At 36.7% G+C, this 24,324-nt stretch overlaps 1 protein-coding gene across 1 annotated transcript in view; it reads right to left on the bottom strand.

Moving 5' to 3' along the window:
* Positions 1–24,324, bottom strand: part of LOC149085634 (nephrin-like) — a 193,746-nt gene that overhangs the window by 107,644 nt on the left and 61,778 nt on the right. The window lies entirely within an intron of this gene.

The following is a 24,324-nucleotide window of genomic DNA, read 5'->3' as shown; positions in this document are numbered from 1 at the left end:
CAATATAATTCTGGGAAAAAAATTGCATGTGAAGATGAATATACCCTGTCCATCATCTTGGCTGAAAATGTTTTTTTTGTACAAAGTGAGCTATTTTCTTCATACACACAAAAAATATTGAAAATTTGAAAAAAAGTAAAATAAAGATTTTCTGAAATTTATGTTTATAATGCATTTTTTTTGACAATCAAAAATGCTAAAACATGTTGAAAATCCAAAAACAAGGAATGCTAGGCAATGAAATCTCTACGTCATCACATACCAACATAGGCTTTCTTATAAACAAAACATTATAATGCTTATATAGTGCATTTCAGCTAAAAAGTAGCTCTTAACTTTTTTACTTCAGTAAAATTTTTCCATTTCTTCTCACGGTAATCGACACTACTGAGCATTCCATTGTAGTTGGGCATTTGTCTGTTGAAAGAGATCAAATAAGTGAATAAATAAATCTTCCTTCGCTCCTGAAAGTTAGTTTCTGCACTCCCACAAGAGTTCTTGGTTATTGCAGTTGCTGACACAATGTTGTCGCATCGTGAAATCTATTTTTAACATGCCGTTTTCTGCTCATGTTGGTATCGTGATGATCCAAGTTCGAACAACTTTCAGCGGCTCAGTGGTGGTTGGCTAAAGTTGGTTTTGCGACGTTTTCCAACTTTGAGGCACGGACGTAACCGATCTTCAATTTTGAAAGTCTTTCCGTGTAGAGCAAGCAGGCTGATCATTGGCAGATATTTGCATAACACGGAAATTAAAACATCTTTTCAATTTAAACTATGGGTAAACAAATGGCAGCACCAATATGCACGAAACACGCATAACTCTGGCAATACAATGCGTTAGGACGACACGTACAGTCAAAACACAAATCGCTACCACAATCCAAATCGTTATGAATCCTCCCAGAGGAATGTTTGAGATTCGAACTTTTGATTAATAAGCATAACCTAACATCAACATCTTTACGAAAAATTCCCGTAATATTACATCCAAATACCAGTGGAATAATTTCAAACAAGTTTTCTGTGTTTTCTTTCCTTTCTCTTCATCATCATGAAGCTTTATAGTAAACCTATCAACGGAAGTCGCTTTTTGCTCTTTCCCTTCTCTTTTCCCATACTCCTGGTGATGATTTTTTTCACACATATGCTATACCTTTCTACTATATACATATAAGAGCGAAAGAGAACACTTAGGGTGAAGATGAAAAGACGACTTTAAAAAAAAAAATTCTCATCTACCTTATTTATTATAGTTTTTCGTTTTATGTTCCTTCTCTTTCCCCATCTTACTTCTTCTAACGTACGGTTAGCTTAGTACAAGGTTACCAGATTAGTCACCGATTATTTAAATAGAGAAAATCCAAAGTTAAAAGGGAAGTTTGAAATCACTGCAGATTTTCTTTATCACTGTACTTTTTGCCAAGAGTTGTATATTGTGAAACGATGATTTCACCAACAATTCGAAATATTTTTAGAGAGAGTTGGCGGTGTGTGTATGTGTGGTATTTATGATTCCAATTTAGTCCTCTATACACATATTTGCACCGTGCGCGACTCGTGTGTCTGCCGAGTGTAGGTAATGCCGAGTGATTACTCGGTAAATGAATTGCACGATACTAAGCAATGCGGCCGTTCACATATTTCCGCACCGTGGACGAGCACCGTCACCGCAACACGATACATAACGATACATAGGCCTATATGTTACTGCCAAAGCCCGAAGTGCGGCCATTTCGCGAATTGGCCAAGCGTTTTGGCCAAAGCCCGAATCATTTCTGAAATACAGCCATTTCGTGAAGTGGCCGGAGATCCCTTGCCAAAGCTCGATGTGCTGGTGTAAGACGGCCAGGCAGGAGACAAAACCATTTTTTAAATCGCGAACATGTGATACATGTCTATATAGAAGAGTTGATCAACTTTGCCCAAGAATATTAAGAAGACACCAACGAATAAGGCAAATACAGGGCCGTGTATTTGCCTTATTCGTTGGTGTGTTCTTAATACATGTCTATATATAATATAGCAGCCGTCCGTATTGAATTAACTCCTACGCTTCTTTTGACAGGTAGTAGTGTAACGGAACTTTTCTAACTTGCACGTGGCTCCGGCGTGGACTTATTCGTGTGCATAAACAGCCTTGATGAGGCTCGAGCTCCCGTGGAAAAGATTCGACTTTCTGATCTTTCCTATTTTCTCTTCTTTTTTCTATTTCGGCCACCAGGATAGGCCAATCTTAATTTCTAAACTTTCTCAATATCCTAATTCACTGAATTCTTTCAAGCGCCATACTATATGGCACATCAGTAAAGGTAAGTTGTGGCTTACAATCTTACAAGCGTAAACATGAAGGTCTGTCCCATCCGTCTGCCCGCTCCTGGTCAGGCCACTAGCGATTGTGAAGCCTTGAGCAAGCTAGCGAAACTCGCTCTTGAACATGACGATATACGTCAGATATACCAAAAACGTCTAATGTCGTTCTTGGGACTTTACTTAGCTGACTATGACAATCGTCTTCTTCTTGTTGAGGACAAATGTAGCGTTGCTACAAATTTCAGCACCGTTATGGCACACTATGAGGATTACTTAGCTGATGAGACTAATACTTCTAACTTAGATGAACTCCTCAAGTATTCTGTTTGTTTCTTTCTCGAAATCGATGAGGCCCCCTGTAAGCACACGCTTGCATCCAAATTCAAGGCCCAGGAAAATTCCCCGGTATCATCGCCGCTCATTAGCAAGTCTTCTCTTAGAAGTGCAAAGAAGGCTAAAAAGAAACACAATAAGTCGCAGGATTCTGTCCCAAAGTTGGTTTCTCATTCTCAATCTGTCCCAGATGACGACAGTAATATCCCCTCTGCTTCCAATGAAGCCCATTGTGAGGTGCTGTCACAAAGTGAGGATGAAGATGGGAATCGTAGAATACAACAATCGGACCAAGGCGGCAGTAGCACGGTACTACAAGATCTCATTAGCTCAGAGGATAAGGGTAATGAAGATGATATAGCTAATGAAGATATTGATCTTACCGGTTTTCAGAAGGTGACCCACACTAAGAAAAAAGACAATATCCCTCCTGTCATGTTGAATAAATGGACGGGTTGGCATGAGCACTATCCTAAGATCGTTGATATGTGCAAGCACAAACCCGAGGTTAAATCGGGTGCTAATAAGATGTCAGTTAAATTCTTTCACACTGATGATTTTCGTAACTGTACAAAGCTCTTTAATGAGCTTGGTTTTGAGTATCATACTTTCCAGGTGGACGTTGAACGTCCACTAAGAGTGGTTATCAGAGGGCTTCCAGTAAACATGGAAGTTACTAGCATACAAACGGCTCTTATTAGTGAGGGTCATGATGTTGGGAAAGTAAGCCCAATGAGACACTTCAGAACCAAGAGATTCATGCCCCTGTTCATAATTGAAACGGGAAAAGGAAATAGTGGAATATATAAAATCAAGGAGTTGATGGGGCTTCCAGTCACAATTGAGAAACTTAGGGGTGGCCCTGGAAAATTAATGTGCAGAAAATGTCAGAGGTTTGGCCATTCGGCCCAGACCTGTTTTAATTCTGCAGTCTGTGGCATTTGCGCACAAAAACACAGGGTTCAAGATTGCCCCCAACACACGAACAAAGCGCATAAAAACAAGTGTTCTCGTTGTGGTCTGGAACACAGAAGCTCATTTCAAGGATGTCCGAAGTGGCCCTGGCCTAAACCTAAGACCCTCTCTTTCACTCCTTCGGGTGAAAACGCACCTCAAGTAGAAAAAGAGGTTAATCTCATAGACTTCCAAGATAAAAACAAGGAAACAAACACTCAGCCCAGGGTAAGTTTTTCCGATGTGGCTCAGCCTAAAAATAAAAAGGTGGTTAACAAAATCCACAAATTTGTGGGAGCGCTGAAGAAACGTCCTATCCCTCATACTTTGAGTGGGGAACATGCTTCAACAATGACCTCAACAACGGAGGTCCAGGACCCACTGGTCCCATCACTGATCGATGTAGAATCACAAGGGCCGTCGAAAAAGGTTGTTGAGAGGAACGAGCACACTATTGAGCATGACGCAAATGACATTGCTACTGCTCTAACAACCATCACAAATACCACCTTCCAAAAGCTTAAGGATATCACTGAAGAGAAAGATAAGCTCGCAGTTATCTGGCAGAGCTTTATAGAGGTTATCCTATTGGCCAAGAAAATCTAATTCACTTATCACTTTCTGCTTTTTGCGAATATCAAACACTAATACGATAGCAATTAGTAACACCACTTTTACAACGGCTCCTAAGCCTTTTAGAATCATCAGCTGGAATGCTGACGGAATCCACAATAACCGCCATGAATTGCGTGAAACTATTGATGAATTTGACCCGGATGCGGTTCTCATACAAGAATCGTGGCTTTCACCGGCACGCAACTTCAAAGTCCATACATATGAATGCCATAGGCTTGACCGCCCCAACCTACCTGGAGGGGGTGTCCTTATTCTTATCAAGAGGAATTTTCATATTGAGACAGTTGATCTTCCTACATCCACAACTTGTGAGGCCATCGCTATTAGGGTACATCACCCAAATCAACAACCGATGGTAATCTGTTCCTTCTACAAGCCACCACGATATCGACTCGATATCACCTTAGTAAAAGCGATATTTAGAAGTAACGGTAATAAGCCCATATTTGTAGCTGGTGATTTCAACTCTAAAAGCCAACTTTTCAATAGCAACACAACAAATCAGGATGGTAGGATGCTCGCAAATTTTTGTCATTCAAATATGATTGATGTTCATGCGCCGCAATCATCTACACATTACCCCTACAACCTTCAGCATAGGCCAGACGTACTTGACTTTGGTTTGACAAAAAACCTTCTACACGGAGTCACCATTGAGGTACTCAGTGCTCTCGGATCTGACCATAATCCGGTACTATTCGAGATTGACAGTGGTATCACTTATGAAATTCCATACATGCTTCGTACAGATTGGACCAACGTCCGTACAACACTGGAAAATGAACCGGTCATTGAGATCAATAGTTTGACAAAAGAGAGCATTGATATAGCAGCAGAAAAAATTACTGAGGTAATTCAAAATGCCGTAAATAATTCGACTAGGCGTATTAAGCCTTTTAAAAATTATGGCATCCCTGAGGAGTTGAAGTGTAAAATTAACTTCAAAAATCAACTCCGAAGACGAGTACAGCGTACGAGAGATCCCAATCTCCGTAACATGCTGAACCGTATATCCAGAGAAATAAGAAACAGCCTCAAGGAATATCACTCTCAGAAGTGGAATGATTTTCTTGATGAGGCTGATGTATCGGATGGGTCTCTCTGGAAATTAATTAGAATTTGTAAGCCCAGAGCCATCAACATCAACAGAATACATGGTACAAATGGTCTTGTATACACTGATGAAGAGATAGCGGAGTCATTCGCTAATACATATGAAGACCAGTTTTCACCAAATAGTAACCAACCGCCTATTGTAGAAACACACTTTGAACAGGTGGTTAACAACTTTCTACAAAACAACCAGCCACATAATATCGTGTCGGCTGCTCCCACTGATCGTGAGGAGATCCTCGAGATAATTAAAGGACTTAAAGAAAAAAAGGCCCCTGGGTTTGATAATATTACTAACACAGCTTTGAAGATACTTCCATATAATATTATCACCACATTAGTAAGCATCTTTAATGGTATGTTAAAAATTTGTCATTTTCCGTATAGCTGGAAACATGCCATTATTAAAGTCATTCCAAAAACTAGGGAGATAAGTCTATTTGCGAATGATTTTCGCCCGATCAGCTTGCTTCCGGGATTGTCCAAGATTTTTGAACGAGTTTTTAAGGCGAGATTATCTTTGTATCTCGAGGATAACAGCTTTATCCGAGATGAACAACATGCGTTTCGTAGCGGACATTCTTGTGTAGCACAACTGGTCCGTGTTGTGGAGTACATACAGGATGCTTTCATCCACAAGGATTATGTAGCATGTTTTGATTCAGACATACAGAAGGCCTTCGATAAGGTTAAGCACTCAACACTGATTGCCATTATGATACTTAGAAGGTTTCCTTCCCATTTTATACATATGGTTCACAGCTACCTCAGGGATAGGACATTTCAGGTCCGTATCAAAAACGCCCTCTCCACCAGACGTCCACTAAAGGCATCTATTTGTCAAGGGTCGGTAATTGGCCCAATACTCTTCAATATTTTTATTAACGATTTTCCTGCTCCACAAAGAGGAATCTTAGCTTCTTATGCTGACGACTCAAAAATCCTTATGGCATCTAGGGACCCTCAGCAAGCTCTGAGGAACTTGCAAGAAATGGTCCGAAGGGTCGAGATCTGGTGTCAGCTACATGCAGTGGTCTTAAACGAGGGTAAATGCAACTTTATATGGTTTGCAAGGAGACAACTCCCTCCGAACACCACTATCACAGTGGGGCAGACCATATTACAACCCAAGTCTCAGACAAAATATCTTGGTGTTATTTTGGATAAAAAGCTCAGTTTCAAAGCCCACATTCATGAGGCAAAAGTTCGAGCCGCTAAGGCTGCAGGACTTCTAAACAGAGTCTGTTACACACGCTCTGCACTTAGCCTCAAAAACAAAACCATTATGTACAAGTCAGTCATTAGACCAATTATGTGCTATGCAGCACCATGCTTTTCCACAGCGAAACCCTCGGTCATCAAACAATTACAAGTGCAGCAAAATAAAATACTTCGGCGATATACCGGGGCACAATGGTATATCAGAAATCTTGACATAATGAAGGATTTGAACATTGAAACCATACATGACTACTTAGTCAAACTATGTAGAGGATATTTCGATAGAGCTGAAACATCAGAATATCAGCACATAAGAGACATCTCGCCTTATCCTGCGGTAGAGGTGTTGAGGTTTCTTCGACCTAAGAACATACTGGCCTGATATGGCCCAATGAATTGGTTTAGTTTTGTAAAAAGTGTAAATAGTTCTAATTCTCTCTTCATTGATTGGAAGCATAGTGTTGCATATATACTGAACGCCTACCAATATTTATCGCATTTAATCTTGTATCCACGTGTAATCATATATATTGTATTCACGCCATTTATTAGAATGAACATATATATATCCTCTTTTGTAACCATTAGGTGCAGTATTCCACTTTTTTGTCAATTATTTGCTGAGATAATTGACTGATTTTGTAATTGTGTATAAAATGCGTTCTGGAATTTCGATACTTCACCTCCTTCGGACATAGCTCTACAAATTTCTGTGATAAGTAAGCCACAACTTACCGAATTCATTTTTTCTAATATGATCTGAATTAATTTGACGTATACTGACTCTCTGAGTACAGCATGGGCTGTAAATTTTATTATCTTTTATTGACACGCCTCTTATACACTTACACTCACACACTCAACTATCACATACAAACAGCTTCTTAACTTCTTCATCCAGCTCGTACGGAGCAGCATCAAACAGGGAAGCTTATGGGAGTCTTTAAGACTCGGTACGCCCTGAGAAAATGTATCTACCTCACTCAGTCAGTCAGTCAGAATTAACTCCATGTGACGAGGGGGTGTGTGTGTGTGTGTATAGTTTTTTCCGTGAAGTTTTCGAGGAAAAAAATATTGTCGGATCGCGACTGCGATTTGATGGGTTTCCAGAAATAACATGGACATAATTATCACGAAAAAATACGCCAATTTGACAATGATCCCGAATCATTTATTTTGTTATCGGATTTTGGCCAGGAATCACCTGCCGCTTCACTAACTGGCCGAATATTAACGAAATAATATTTAACGAAATTGGCCATCTCGCGAAGTCGCTGCCCTCGTCGCGAATCGGCCAATTTCGGGCTTTGGCAGGAACACACAAACACACATTATAAAAGGTAATTTATTTCATTTCGCTTCTCAATTTTAATCAACTGCGGAATTATTAATTCCATTTCTTTTCATGTTAATTCATAATCAGGAACTAACCAAATTACCAAGTTTCAATCAATACCGAAACTATTTCTTTTACTAATTCTGAATTTTCATTGGCACTGGAATTATTTTTTCAATTATTTTTAATCCATGTGTTCTTAATTTTTAATTAGTTTTTTGAAAATTTCTCACATTAGTTTAAATTCACCTCCATCAATTTTTTTGTTAATTAACATTTAATTGCGTGTTTAATTTCTCTGCGTTCGTGTATATTATGTATGCCAATTCCTCCTTCCCCACAAAGTATATGAAATCGGGACAAAAGGAGGGGATGCCTTAAACCCTTTTTGTGCCCCGAAATCGCTGAGACGCACCTGGCCCCACGTGTGATAAAGATGACCCTGGCAGAATATAAAGAAAACATATATTAATAACCTATTTTCATAACTTTGATATCAAAACGTAAGTATAAAATTGTGTCATAGCATGTAACGAAATTTTGCCGTGGAGATTTTTGTTAAAATAATAATATAAACTTGAAAAATTAATTGCGATCAACTCCCATTGCTCTATAAATGAGTCATTGTTTTGGTTTGAATACACACTGTATAGAAAACGGTGCAAACACACACACACACACGCGCACACGCACACACACACACACACACACACATTTTCGGCTTTTTTATACCTCATATGAACGTGTACGAGGCATTTCGAAGTGTTGCTACTTACATCAGATCACCGATATGTTAAGTCATAAATACTCGACGCATATCCTGTGGGCCAAATGTGGCCTCCGAATCATCTGATGCGGCCCGTGACAAAAAAAAATGCCTTAACTCTGTTTTCGCGAAATTACGTTTATCAGCGATTCTGTATGATATTCAGGTGTCGCTGCGAATTCGATAAATGCTGAAAAAAATTATAAGTAATGATAATTTGATAAAATTATACGCAATATCGGGGTAAGACATGAAATTCCATTACATCGGAGTACAATCGTAAAATTTGTTAAACAGCAGTTGGTTATATCGAAGTCCGATTTCAGAATTTATAAACCAGGAGTTGCTTCGGGGGTGTCTGGAAAACTTCGTTTAATCAGAGTTCATTATAGCCGGTTAAGATCCCGGCTAAAGCTGAAATTACGATCATCTAAATAATAAATCTTATCGCGGCAATAATTTATCATATTTACAACTGCGAAATGGCGATTATGCCTAACAACCAGCAAACGTGATGAATTTAGTGTGATTTATTGTGCTTATATATTCACCAACGACGCTTTACACTAAAAAATAAAGAAGTAATATAATATTTTTAGAAGCATGTAAAACACACACTGTATTTCTCTTCATCTCCGTCTATCGAAGACATAAAAGTAAATTAGCGAGTTTCACAGAAAATGACATTATATACATTTTATATTCATAAAATATCCGAACTGTATGGCCATTAAGTGAGTTAAAATGAAGAAGGAAAGTCAACGAATTGGAAGAAAGGAAGAAGGAAATGAAGCTTTTAAAGTGTCGATACAAAGCAAAATAAATGACGCAAGAAAATAGAAGAAAAAATCTGTTAGTTTCTACAGTACAGTAATCGCGCTTTAATGGCCGAAAAAAACGTGTTTGATCAATCTTTTCTTCCGAATATTTTTGTTCGGTGGATTTCTGAAGTAAAGTGCTTGCAAAATACACTTTCCTAATGTAAAAGAAAAAAAAAGTAACATTTTTACGAAGAAGCGTAAGTTACCGAATAAATTCTTTTTTTTATATATATTTATTTTCTCACTGCGAATACTCGGATATCGTGTAAAACATCAAAAAGGGGAAAGCAAAAAAACAGTATACACAGAAAGAGTGGTTTTTCATCGCTCAGAAGCTTTCAGCGATTTCTCTGAGACGTTGGGAACCATCCTGATTGCTAAGTAAATTTATTTTAGAAGCAAGAGATGGGGTAGCAGTAGCAGTAGTAGTAGCAGCGCCGGTAGGTGCGAACACGGGCGCCGGTGGCGTAAACTGAAGTTGATAAATTTTCGTTTAGTAAGGAACCTAACAGAAAAAATAAACCGTGTTATCGTACCGTAAAGCTTTTTATTTCTTTTTCTCAATCATAAAGTTGTTTTTTAGAGTCGAGTCTCCAAAGAGTATTTTGCACATTAACTTTCCTTACGTCGGACTTGTTGATACCGTATCCACACCGTGAACGGAGAAAGCAAATTACTCATTGACGAAAAAAGACTTAATACGGTATTTTCCATGTCAACAACTCAGCTGAAAATATGGATGAATTTAATTATATTTTTGTGTAGAGCATGCACAACTCGTGGACCAAATGCGGTCCTTTAAGTAATCTGGTTTGGCTTATGACCTCAAATCTAAATTTCTTTTAAATAAACTCTAAGCAACACATTTACAAATCCTTAAGTGACTACGGGTGTAGTTTCACATCACTTAAGTGGCCCATAGCACATTCTCACATCGCTTAAATAATCCGCGAAATGTTTACAGATCACGTGAGTTACCCGCGACACAGTTTCAGATCACTTAAATGACCAGCGGCATATTGAAAGATCCCCTGAATGACTTACAGCAATTTCAAATTCAATTAAGTATTTCGCGGCAAACTAACAGAAAACTTGAGTTACTTGAGGTGCTGTTCCAGATCACTTCAGTGGCTCGCGACACGTTTTCAAAGGAATAAAAAAGCCCACAATCTCCTGAAGGTTGGTACCCTTACTGTAGTGTAAAGGCATCTACTTATTCAATTAACTATTTCGGTTTTATGCGTTGTAAAAGTAAAGAAGTTAAAAAAGTATATAAAACGCCTTTCAGCCATTTTTTACTTCTTTACAATGTTTTTCCATTTCTTCAAAGCTCAGAATATGGACAAAACCCGGGCAGTGCCAGATATTATAGCTAGTGAACTATAATTTCAAACTTTTTCACCTCACATTACACCCGATCTTATCACTACCGCTATTTAGCCACACACGCACCTCATCCAAATTCCTTTCTAGAATTTCTAACGAATGAGCACATGCTGGAATGTGTATGTATCTGTGTTGAGCACCTAATGCGGTTTTAATTCCGGAATGCTTGTTATATGTTCAAGTAGTGCGTGCTGTCATCTCTCTGCGAATTCGGAAGCAGACAGCTTGGCAGGTTTTGCTTGTTGTGTCATGCTTATACTTATCGCTAAAATTCACGCAGCTACACACCTAAAAATAATTCATTTGATTTGCTTCCAGTAAATGCCGCATATTTATGTTAAATATAATTACTGTCATATCTATTTTATTTTTCATGTGGTAAACTTCTACGACGCGATGTTTTGAAATCGCTGCTCATTTTACGCGTGGAATTTCTGTTCTTTAACAATTATTGCAATTTCATGTGAGAAGAAAAATGAATGTCGAATAGAAGAAATCGAAATGTGTTCTAGTGAATTTCAGCCATAAAAGAATTTGATACTGTGATTTGATAGGTTTTCGCGATCCATGTCGTGTAAATTTGCGCTAAAAAAGTTTTTTTTTCCCTCACCACTTCAGGCATAAATAAAGAATGAGGCACATGAGCAAAAATAAAAAAGAGAAGAAGATATATTTCATAACTTACACTTTACTAAGCTCACACCACGAGGGCATCAAACTGTCATCAATGAGGTTCTTTGTTCCACCTTCAACAAGGATCTGACAGCAGATAAAAAAGCTTTTGTATGACGCGGAAAACGAATCTGCGTGACGTCATTTAAGGTATCGTGTTCCTCGTATCTCGCCTCAAGACATTAGATCAGTCAGAGCCATTGCACATGTGTCAGCAGCAATCTTCGACACAGCACATGTACATGTCACATAAATGTGATAAATCCTTTAATATGATCATTTCAATAATTTACTACGTGACACCTCCACCACCTCATCAACAATAAAACAAACTGTAAATTTTATTTATTTCAAATTATCACATGCTCATTAAATAGCGTTTTTGATGAATTTTGGTTAGTTTTCTTCATTATTATGCATCGACAGTCGACCCCGCTTAATTGAATAAGGGATAACCCATTTAAAACAGATAAAAGCCTTCGACACCAAAATTTCTCCCATAGAGCCAAGGTTAAATTACTCGCATAATTTCAACTTTTTCCTGCTTAATCAAATATTACATTTCACACCTCCACTGTAAATACACATCATTTTCTTTTTATTGAATGACGCATTCGAATAATTGGAAAATATGTTACTAAGTTAAGATTATATACATGCATAAACTATGTACAGGGTGATTATAAAAAAACTATCCCGATATATGGGCCCCTAACTATCATACCATTCACAGAAACTGAATGAAATTTTGGCATAAGGTATTTTGATGTATGCGCTCAAGAATGATATGGAAAACAACAGTGCCACTTTGTGTGATCAACAGTGTCACATTAACAGTTACAGTGAGAAAATTTCTAAAATATCAAATGGCAACACCAAGTTTTTTGTATTGGAATGTGATCTCCATTGTGAAAAACCCTAAATAGCGTTCGAACGGCAACTGTAGCATGAAAATCACCGACGGAAGATAGGCTAAAAGTGAGGACAACCAATAAGGACAGAGAAGCAGCATAAAATAAAGCATTTTATTGTGTTTCACAAATTTTCCACATGGCCTTGTGGAGGACTAATCAGGCTGGGATCTCAGCCGAAGAAACGGTGTGACGAATGAAACGAACATTAATGCTCTGGTGCACGGCAAAGTCCTTTTTACTTTTTCCTTGCCTAGCTCCGGGGATTTTCGGGCTACAGGTGCCATTCCAACGCTATTTAGTGTTTTTCAGTATGGAGATCGCATTCCAATACAAAAAACTTGGTGTTGCCATTTGATATTTTCGAAATTTTCTCACTGTAACCGTAACTGTTAGAGTGGCACTGTTGTTTTCCATATCATTCTCGAGCGCATACCTCAAAATACCTTATGCCAAAATTTCATTCAGTTTCTGTGAATGGTAGAATAGTTAGGGGCCCATATGTCGGGATAGTTTTTTTATTATCACCCCGTATGTGTTTGAAGAAAGTGCTGGCCTCCGAGTATTCAAGTTGTCTTCAATACGTGCATTTAATTTTATTTTTGTTCTCTGTTGAGCCAATAGAGGGCACTAACTTTCCTATTGAAAAATAAAAATCTTAGGTAATGTGATAATTATAATTAAATATAATTTTTATTTCATTTTTGATGATGTCTGATTCATTCGAGAAGCTTTGTTAATATCAATCCTTCATTAGTTTTTAATATACAGGGTCTTATGATCAAAGTTCCACTTTGAAATGACCATAAAAGGAAAACTTCTAGACAAAATGTTATCAGACTCTGTAATAGTTTACAGCAGGTCATGGGAGTAAATTTTCCGCAAAAAAAAAAATATTTGAAAAAATTTACCACCATCGGGGAATGACGCTGTATGCAATATTGTTTAACAAAATAAGACATGAAGACATCGGTTTAAAATGTTTTTATATCATTTCTGAAACGAAAATGTTTGTGGGGATCTTGCAGAATTGAAAAGTGCGATACACCGAATGTCCGTAACATTCCTCCTGATATGCTAAGAGCTGCTGTTGAGAACTCCGTAATGCGATTTAACTTGCGATTTAACTTGCGATTTAACGCCACATTCAACATGCTTTGTAATAACACGTTTTAGGAACGATTAAAGACATTTTGAACCGATGTCTTCGTGTCTTATTTCGTTTAACGATATTGCATACAGCGTCATTTCCCGCTGGTGGTGAGTTTTTGAACTTTTTTTTGTGAAAAATTAAATCTCATTACCTCCTGTAAACTATTAATAAGTTTGATAACATTTTGTCAAGTAGTTTTCCTTTTATGGCCTTTTCGAAGAGTGGAACTTTAATTATAAAGACCCTGTACAAGTACACTAACGTTGTAAAATGGCAATTGAATTGTTCCCCGCATAATCGGATACCCCGCTTAAACGGATATTGTGTGTTGACATCATTGATATCCGATTAAGCGGGGGCTGGCCGTATTTCATTACTTCATTATAACTGGCGATTTCGCATTAATTTCCTGATGATTTCTTTTTTAAATGTCTTTTTCTTTCTCTCCAAGACATAATATTTATTTTCATACACCATACATTTTTAAATGCAACGACAAGAACCAAGATTTCATAAAAAGATAGTTTTCAGGTTCCCATCATCTATTAAAGTGTAGTAATCAGAAGAAAAAAAAAGATGTTTCATAATCGTCTCATTTCCTATCAAGATACGCAGTGAATTTTTAATTTTTGTTAAACGAAAACAAGACTTAGCACTTGGAGTTTTCATTTTATCAAAACGAAAACTCGTAAGTGCTCCAGATTAGCCAAAGATAAAAGCCAAACAACAAAATTATAAAAAGGAATTAAGCCCTGAAATTGTTTCACGAAATAATATAAAGCATCATTATTCATCATGAATTTCCCCTCAGAATGTAATATAACACCCTGGATTTTTTTTTTTGTCATACTAAAAGCTGATGAAAAATGTTAATATCCGCGAAACACTCAAATTAAGTTTACCGTCCATTAAGTAATATTAAATCCAATGTTATTGCGGTTTTTGTTTTCATCCGTTTGGACTCTGTTTACCGAAGAATTTATTAGCGGGAAGCCACTTGTTGCCGAACAAATATTTAACTTGTTCTTGTGGATTGGAGCCGAATTTTCTCCGGATGAAATGTCTCTGCGGTTTCCTTTCAGTATTTTTATTGCCGCCAGTTTTTCTTCGCGAGAGACAATTTATAGATAAATCATTTCATTTATTTTATTTCTTGCCTCCATCAATGTTTCCTCGGTCACCCCTTTTTGACCGTCAACAGCAATCTTTTTCAAGGGGATTGACTCAATTCGTCTCCTTTGTTTCTTTTGTAATATCGCTTCGACACAATCGGGCCTTTTGTTTTGTCCGAGCCGCTAAACCAATTCTTTGTCCTCTCCCCCTTCACGTGTATATATATATCATCCGCATTACATTTACTCAGATACGTTTTTATTCTGGACGTCATATCATCTTTGGTGATGAAGGAAAATAATATGTTCTATTCTTTTATACACTTCTCTGATGAATTATCTCTCAATGGTAGCCATTGTGTTCGTATCAGTTGATTATGACATCTCGAGTCCTATTGGTATAAGTATGATTTTCTCATTTCTTCGCATCCTTTAATCTCAGCAGATTGTGTTTGTTGTGGTACATATCTTTCAGATAGCAACTAACAATTCTATAAAAGCTTCCTAATTATCGCCGGACGTTGTTTCTGTTATACAGGGTGTTGCTTGAATTGGCGACAAACTCATTGGGGTGTTATTAAGCATCAAGAGAGGAACAAAAATTGCCTTAGAAGGTGGTATCGTAGACCACGTTTAGTCCGTGAAAATCGCAAAAATACTTATGAACGTGTGATGTCGAGTGGGACAAAAAGGCCAATAATAAGATTTGACAGCATGTGATTGCAATAATGCTTACGGTGTAAAAATAAAGTACAATAATAAATACAAAATTGAGCCTGTAATCATTTCTCTTCGTCTGCTTTCTGACATTGAACTGTGCTGTATTGTAATCATGCTGTCAAGTAAAAATATTTTGCACTTATTTATTTTTCTTTTTTATAATTATTTAGATGATGAATTAAATGTTTGATTAATGATCAAGCCCCTGCTCAGGGTCAATAGCTGATATTGCCAATGCGTGACGCAGCCTGGACTGTTCTTGGTTCGTATGGTCACCTCTCCAGTGCAATAATAAATGCAAAATCTTATTATCGCACTTTATTTTGTACACCATAAGCTGTGTTGTAATCATGCTGCCCAAATAAATGTTTTTCTACTTATTATTAGCCTTTTTGCCCCACTTGACGTCACACCCTTCATAAGTATTTTGGGAGATAAAATGTTCTATGGAATTTTTGTTCCTCTTAATACCCAATATCGCCCTCTTTGAGTTTGTCACCCCTTCAAGGCAACACCCTGTATAGTTCGAAGATTTTGGGGTCATTCAAGTATTACGTCAGCATCGAGTGGGGGGGGGGGGTTCCGATTTGCTGACTTTTGATTGTCAAGGGGGGAAGGGGGACTTTGATAATGCTTACGTCATCAACCACCCTTTATGAAGATATGAAATATTCTAAACGGCATCTTACTCGGTTCGCCGCAAACGAGAAAAACCTTTCGATAGTTTCTGGGCTCTTGAAGCAGCATTCCCCCTATTGATAAGTGCTCTACAGAGCCACGTTAGTGATCTCTATGTGTCCGGCAATGTGTCCGGAACTGTGGAACTGTGCCACGCATCACTCAAGTGATCCGTAATTATGCCGCGGGTGACTTAAGTAATCTGGAACTGTGTCGAGGGTCACTTAAGTGATGTAGAATCGCACTGGGGGCTGCTTAAGTGCTCTAAAACTATGCCACATGTCACTCAAGGGATCTTTAAATGTGTCACGGACCGCTTAAGTGTTCTGGAACTGTGTCCCGGGTTATTTAAGTGATCTGAAAATGTGCCACGGGCAGCTAAAATGCTCTTGAATTGTACGACGTGTCACTTACGTGATCTGTAAATGTGCCGCTTCATTCATTTTTACGAAATTAGATTCGAGGAGGGCAAGGGGATTATCACAGATAACCTCCAATGCCATATTTAGTCCGGGGGCCAAGGGCATCTATGCGATTTATCATTATATGGCTTAGAATGCGGATCGCAATGATTTTCTTAAAGATAAATTTTATGTTCTCAGCTTTCAATAGCATTGAAATTAACAGAAATTGGTTATAATAACACATAAAGGTATTTTCTTCCAAAATTTCAATTTCAAAAAAAAAATATTTTTTTGCATTCTATGTATGAAAAAATTAATTTTTGTTCATCGGGGGGGGGGGGGGAGGTGGATGTCTCTGATCCCACCAATATGCGTTAGGATTCATAGCGGCAGAGCTGATGACGGAATTTTGCTGACAAGAGGGGAGGGGGTTAAAAATGGCTAAAAATTTGCTGACGTAATACTTGAACGGCCCCTTTACTACGATATTTCAATGAATAGTAACTGAAAAATATTTTCTTTTAATAGATTGCCTCTTTATTTTACTTATTTTGCATGAATGTTTTATGTAAATCATTTCTAGTATTTCAGTTTTACCACAGAGATTAGCAGTTAGATGAATTTCGATAATTCCAGACGTCAATTCTAGCCTGTGTGGGAGAAACTGGTCGAGAGGTTAATGCTGTCCCAAATTGTTGGCACAGAAGATATCTCCCCAACCACTGATTTTAGAAACATACTTAACCAATTACGAGACACTTTGAAATGACGCTGAGAGTGATGCTCTATTCCGTAGCTCAAGGAGTGCTCAACCTTCAAGAGACTGCAATGATTGCACTCTCTTGACTATAGACGTCTATAGACTGTAATGGACTTCAAGAAAGTGCAATTAGACAATGCTCTATTGCAGTACAATACAATAGTCTATTGCAGTCTACTTAGTTGGTTTGAAAACGTGTTGCTAGTCAACTGAGTTAGTGCGCCGTAGTGATCCGTAAATATGTCGTAGACCATGTATATGATCTGGTAATTTACCGCTTGACTGATCTGGAATAGCGTCACAGGTAACGTAAGTAATTTGGTACTTTTAAGCACTTAAGCGGGCCGCTTAAGTGTTCTGAAAATGTCGCAAGTGACTCGAATGATCTTAGGATGTGCTGCAAGCCACTAAACTGATGCGAAGCTGTTCTCTAAAGTGATTTGTAAATGTGCTGCGGGTCGCTCAAGTGATCTGGTTCTGTGCTGTTGTTCACGCAATAGGTCTGAGAATATGCCGCGGGCCACATAAGTGATCTATAAATGTCTCGCTTAGTTCATTTTCACAAAGTTATGTTTTAAGTTGCGTGCCACATCAGATGACTCCGAGGGTCACATTTGGCCCACGAACCAAGGGCTTAGCCTTAGCCGAAGCTGCAATCATATATAGTCTGGTATGGAGTAGCTCCCCAGCGCTTACATTCTAGACAACACCCATTAGATAATCAAATATACTTTTTATTTTTAATCTTGAATAAAACCACAAATCATTTCATACTTGTCTACGCTTATTTCGTGGCCAATTATCTACTGCTTCGTAAAATATGCATTTCCTAAATCTTAACTAACACTTGCATTACCCATTACTCGAAATAAAAGAGAATTGGTTTCTTCCTCTGGAAATTCCCCCCATAGATAAATTCGAAACCAACGTAACATTACCAAAGAAATTGCTCAAAAACATCAAAATGAGAAAACATTGATAAAGAAAAGAAAAAGATTTTGCACGTGTTAAAAACTTCTTTAATGAGTTTTCGGCCGTGAAATTTCAATAAAAATATCGACACTATCTTATATCAACGGCAAGTAGTAAAAAAAAAAATCCAAAGGAATATCATCGTCTTTTAAAAGTGAGAAAACCTCGATTTTTAATCTATCAGAAGAAGATTGTGGAACGACTCAAATTTCCGGATTCATGTGGCACCAAAAGACTTTAGATAAGAAAGAAAAGGTGAATAAATAAAATTGTTTTCCACGTCGGCAGAATTTATGGCCGTAACATGAAAAATTTCAATGCATCCGCGTCATCTTTATTATTATTTTATTATTACCGAGACTCATTCATTCACTCTCTTTTATTTTATTTTTTTTTTTTTCGAGAAGTGACGACGGTGTGTAAGTTGATACTATTTTCCAACTACTCCAATCTGGAAATGATGAAGAATATTCTGAATTTTTCTCAACAAATACGGAGGAAAAAGAGTGTTCAATTATTTATAATATTATAGTCGATTTGTAATTTTTTCCCCTTTGTATTTTTTTCTCTATCATAAAATATAAAAAAATATATTATATCGATTACTGAAAAATTGATGGTTCATATGAAATGATAGTCATTGATTTATTAAAATGATTATTCATATCAAATAATAATCATTGATAAAAAACTTCTTAGTACCAAATGATAATCATTGGTATATTAAAATGATAGCCATTAGTATATTGAAATGATAGCCATTGGTATATTGAAATCATAGTCATTGGTATATCAAAATAATAATCATTGAGTAATTAAAATGAAATATGAAAATGAAATAGTTATTAAAATTTCTTCACATTAAATAATAAGCATTGATATATTAAAATAATTTTTGTATAAGAATTAATAATAATATTATTATTATAATTGGTATATCAAAATAACATTAATAATATCATTATTTCGATATACTAATAAGTCATTGGTATATCAAAATAATAATCATCGATATATTAAAATAATTCTTAGTACCAAATAATAAAAACATCGATTTATGAAAATTATAATTAACAATTTATTACAAATATGATAATTTATTTATCAACATGATAATCATTTAATGATTAAAATGATAATCATTGATTAATTAAAACGCTAGAGATTAGAAGAAATCATGTTGTGATGGCAGTCTGGAGAAATGGGTCAAATACAGTATCTTGACACCATCTATTTGGTTTTTCATTTGACTTTCACCAGCTTGAATTGTTTTCTTCTTTTGTGGCTGTCTTAAATAAGCTTATTTCAATATTGAAATTTATTTATTGCTATTTTAGGAGATTAATTGCAAAATAAAAACGTTTTTTGTTTAGAAACGGTCTCTTAACAAGATAAAAAAACCCACAATGTGACAAAATTACTACATAGCAAATTTTCCGCTCCAAGTTTGGAAAGCAAATGGCAGCACTTAGGTGCTCCAGACATATACTTTCAGTATACGGGGTGTCCTATAAGTTGTGGCACGGCTTTTATCTCATCAATCAACTCGATTCGACAGCTGATTGAACAATCTTTTAACTACTGGCAGGCATGAAAAACGTTCTTTTTTTCTTCATACGCCAGTCGTGGCAGTTAGTGTTGTCCGACAGCCCCTCGGGACTAGGAAACGACGTAAACTTTAAATTATTATACATAAGAATTGGTTATTATGCATTATCGCAAAGCATTTTGGTTCGGTTGCTTTTACCGGTGATTAGGCATAGTACGCGAGCGTCGCGTTGTTCGTAAACATGATAAATCTTATAACTATAGCCTATGATATACTATACATGATGATTCTTACATGAATTGTATCGCCAAATCGGGGGATGATCGTACAATTTTTTTGACATAATATCGGGTTCGGGATTCATTAATAACACATACTAGACTTATTAAGATTTTTTTTTCATATTTATCAAAAAGAACACCAATTACACTAGGGTATTCGCATAATCAGATAAAGGCGATAGATTTCAAGTATCAATCAAATTTACCAACGACACTAGGGTATTATGCATATTCGACGGTAAAAGTGATAGCATAGTAATCTATCAAACTTACCAAGACGATTGGTAATAGATGATCTGATGCATAGTAACCAGTTATTACATATAATAATAATCAATTTATCATATTTAGCGTGACATATCTAACAGATATGTGTCTTTTTTTCCCCCACAAAAACTCATCGTTATATTTGAACATTTGACATTGCCAAGGGAGACTATTCTGACAGAAAACATGCCGATCTATGCTATCTCCGGTAATACATGGCATATTTTTTTGACAGCTACATAGATGGAAATGTCACCGAACGTAACCAAAGGGTCGATCCTCTTGTTGTTCGACATTTGGATGCCCAAGAAATTGTGACGCGAAAAATACATATTCTCTTACATATCTCTTTCTTTCATCGTCGAGGTGTTTCTCGCTCTCTATCTTTTCTATACTATTTTCTATGATTTCGAAGCGTCACGGAATCATTTCAGTACCAATGAAAGAGGAAACAATCATAATGTTTATTATTTACACAAAAGTAAATTTGCAGAAAGGAAGACTTTTATCTGTATCTCTATCGTCAGTAATTGGTATCGAGTCGATCTATAATGATTCCGATGCACTTAACTTTTTCAAACCAGAGACAAAACTAACCATTAATAAAAATATTTCCGATTGATCTTTGTTTGCTGCATGTCGAAAAATGTCCTTTTAAAAGAAAATAATAATAGAAAAAATTATTAATTTTATTAATTATTTTAATAAATTATTATTTTTATTAATTTATTTATTGTTGTAGATATCTGTACTAGGGCCATTTTTTTAGGTATCTTGACGCATACTTCAAGTCAAAGAATCCTTAAAACCATTAAAGTCTGTTAAAAAATGAAGGTTACGCAGACGTATGCCTCTGGAGCGAAGAGGTTAAGATTCTTTCCTAGGTTCTTAAGGTTCAGTTTAACTACAAAGAAAGGAATAATTTGTTTCATACGTTTGTTACGAAACACTTTGTGGGGTGTATTGTATACAAACGTGTAATGCGGCAAACACTTTTATAGGTGGCGAAACATCTAACTGAATTTTATAATACAAGTACTATATACACAAAAAAAAATCAGGCGAAATGCCCAACGAGGTGGTTGGTGATAATAAAGAGGATTTGGGAAGTATTTCATAAACAGCAGAGACTTGGTGGTGCATTATGATTATGATCTGCCTATCGATACAACGATAATCCCCATATACAGGAGGGTGATTACTGAATTGCCTTGCCGAATTTTACTGAGGAACCGTTGTTTCTAGAGGCATACTTTCAGTTAGAAAAAGTATTCACAAATAACGTGTAGAACTGAGATACGTCATTCATGTTGAAAGGGGCAAAAAATTTATACAGGCACCCCGTCCTCAAAATCCCAATTGGAAAGTTGTTGCCCGGTCTCTCCCCGAAGGACAACAACGAAAACTCTACGTTTTCCAGTACAATATTCACTGAGACATTTGAGTACAAATCAGAAAAAAGTTGGAAAGAACAGCATAAACGAGGGAAAGAAGCATTGTCCGTTAGTTTTTGCTGTTTTCCCCACTTTTCTCAAGTTCTTTTCAATTTAAATATCTTGACATATCTTAGTGAACATTGTACTTAGAAACAGGTTTTTTTTGACTGAGAAGAGACAATACTTTTTAATTGGGTTTTCCATCACAGGGTGTCCGTATAAATATTCTTTATTTTATTTTAATATCTCTTGCAACATGAATGACGTATCTGAGTTCTACACGTTGTTTGGATACTTTTTATAATTTGAAGTATTTCTCTAGAATCAACGTTCCGCCAGTAAATTGCGGCAAGGGGAATTCAGTAACCACCCTATACGCATATATTGTTAGGATTTTCTCTTAGTCCATCGACTTCGAAAACTGGACGCAACCTTGATGTACAACTGAATAGTAATTTCTGCCATAATGGTGGGACCTTTATTTAATTAAAATAATTGCATACAAAAAATAAAAATAGACATGCATAAAAATATATACAAATATATTACAAGAAGTTATCATATTACGGCACATTTCGTTGCAACTTGTTGCATTATACCAGTATGCAAAATCCCTAATTTCACCGGTGTCTCTATGCTAGAATTCTGATTCCCAGTCTGAGGAATTCGTCCACGCCAGTGAAGTTGGCATTCCCATTCGTGTTTTTTCTTGCGGAGATTAAATTTTCTTCTATGAAGGTCACCAATCTTTTTGCTGCATTCCTGACTTGGTGGCAGGATATTCCTCCAAAGCTGTAACTTACTTGCACTTGGCGTATTAAAATATAGCATTTTGGTGTACTTGCACGATGTCGCAAAATGATAGGGATCTCCTGTCATTTCACATACACATAGTTGATTATCTGAGATTTTATATCCACGCAAGTATGTTGAAAATGGCCCGTTTTCTATAAAGAATAGGACATTTTCTCCTTTACGATTTATAGGGCCTTCCGTTCACTTTTGGTGGAATTTGGACAAAAATGCTGACATAAACCCAAAATTTGGATCAATAATGATGAGTGTTGAAAAATATATTAACTGACTATTTCTCCAGTATTACAATCTCTGTAAAGTTGCTATAATAATCGTAAAATTTTTTTACAGCCTTTGTACTTCAAAGTGCCAACCCCGAAGAACGTCAACGTTAAAAAGAAAATGATACTTGAAAGTATACAAAGTCAGTAGATAAAGGGTTGAACGAGGCTGAATTACATAAAAAGAAGACACTTGGTAACTAATAAGGCTGTTGACTTAATCCATTCTATGAATAAGATTCTCTCTTGAGCCAAGAAGTCGTTGTTGGTCTGAATAAGGACTCGACGTTTTTCAAACACAGGTGGTTGCCATCATCAAGACGAATTAGATGACTAAAATGAACAAAACTGAATCAAAAATATTATCAACCGCTTGTATTTGGGAGAGCTGATACTCAAACTCCTAGTGGCTCCTCACACCGACGGAATCTTATTCATTGAATGACGGCCTCAAAACTTGATCCTCTACTCGAACCTGTTCTGTTAATAGTGTCAAAGTCACAAAAATTTCTAAAACGAGTACTAGCATGTTGTCTTAAAAAATGAAAACTCGAAGAATCCAAAATCTAATTACTGTTCCATTCATAAATTATAGTAAAGAAAAAAAAATGACGTGCCCCGTTGTGTGCATCGCACCGATGTGTGTGTGTGGCAAAAGTTTGTAAATTAATACAAACATTTATATTTGTGACAATTTACATGTCCTTCGGGGACATTCCGCATAGCGAGACGTGCCAATGGTAATTTGGTGCATCTGCCGGTCTCGGAAGGATGGATGATAAGATCTTTGGCAACTTACCAGGAACAGATTGAAACTCGGTTGCCTATTGTTATAAGTGTGATATTCCGCAGACCGAGTAAATCTTATTCATGGGAGTTTCAAGTATTAAATTCCATCGACGGGCATAGAGCCAGCAATGTTCTCGAAACGGGGAAAAGTTTGTGCTCGAATGTGATTTTTTTATTCTACACCAAGAGAGAGATGGGAGAATAGTCTGTCATGTGTAGGATGTAATGGAATACCTAATATGAAATCAGGTACGACCGAAGGAATCAATCCTATCATTCATATTTCACATTTCCATCGTATTCAACCTGAATCATAACGACGTAATATTGAGGTTCACTTCTTTTCCATTCCATCCTCAACTGCGAAGATATCTCAGTCATGAAGTTAGATTATTATACAGGCTGTCCCAATTTGTTTGCACAGCAGATATCTCTGCGCAACCGTTCACATTAAAAATATCTTTCAATTGCAAAAAATGTTTTCAAATGACGCGCGGTTACTCAAAATGTCTTAAGTTCTCCAAGGGGTCGTATACATAAAAGCAAAAGAAATTAACTTTTTATAGTTTCCGTATGCTCAAAAATCATTCACTAAAAAATTCTTAACTTTAAATGTAATATTTATCGGGATATTGAATATATAAAATCGCTACGGTTTGGAAATTG

Source organism: Pholcus phalangioides, unplaced genomic scaffold (genome assembly GCF_987345545.1).
Source record: "Pholcus phalangioides strain wild (caught in Gottingen) unplaced genomic scaffold, Ppha-v1.0 ptg000006l_1, whole genome shotgun sequence".
Lineage (NCBI taxonomy): Eukaryota > Metazoa > Arthropoda > Arachnida > Araneae > Pholcidae > Pholcus > Pholcus phalangioides.
This window is presented reverse-complemented; position numbering and strand designations above follow the sequence as displayed.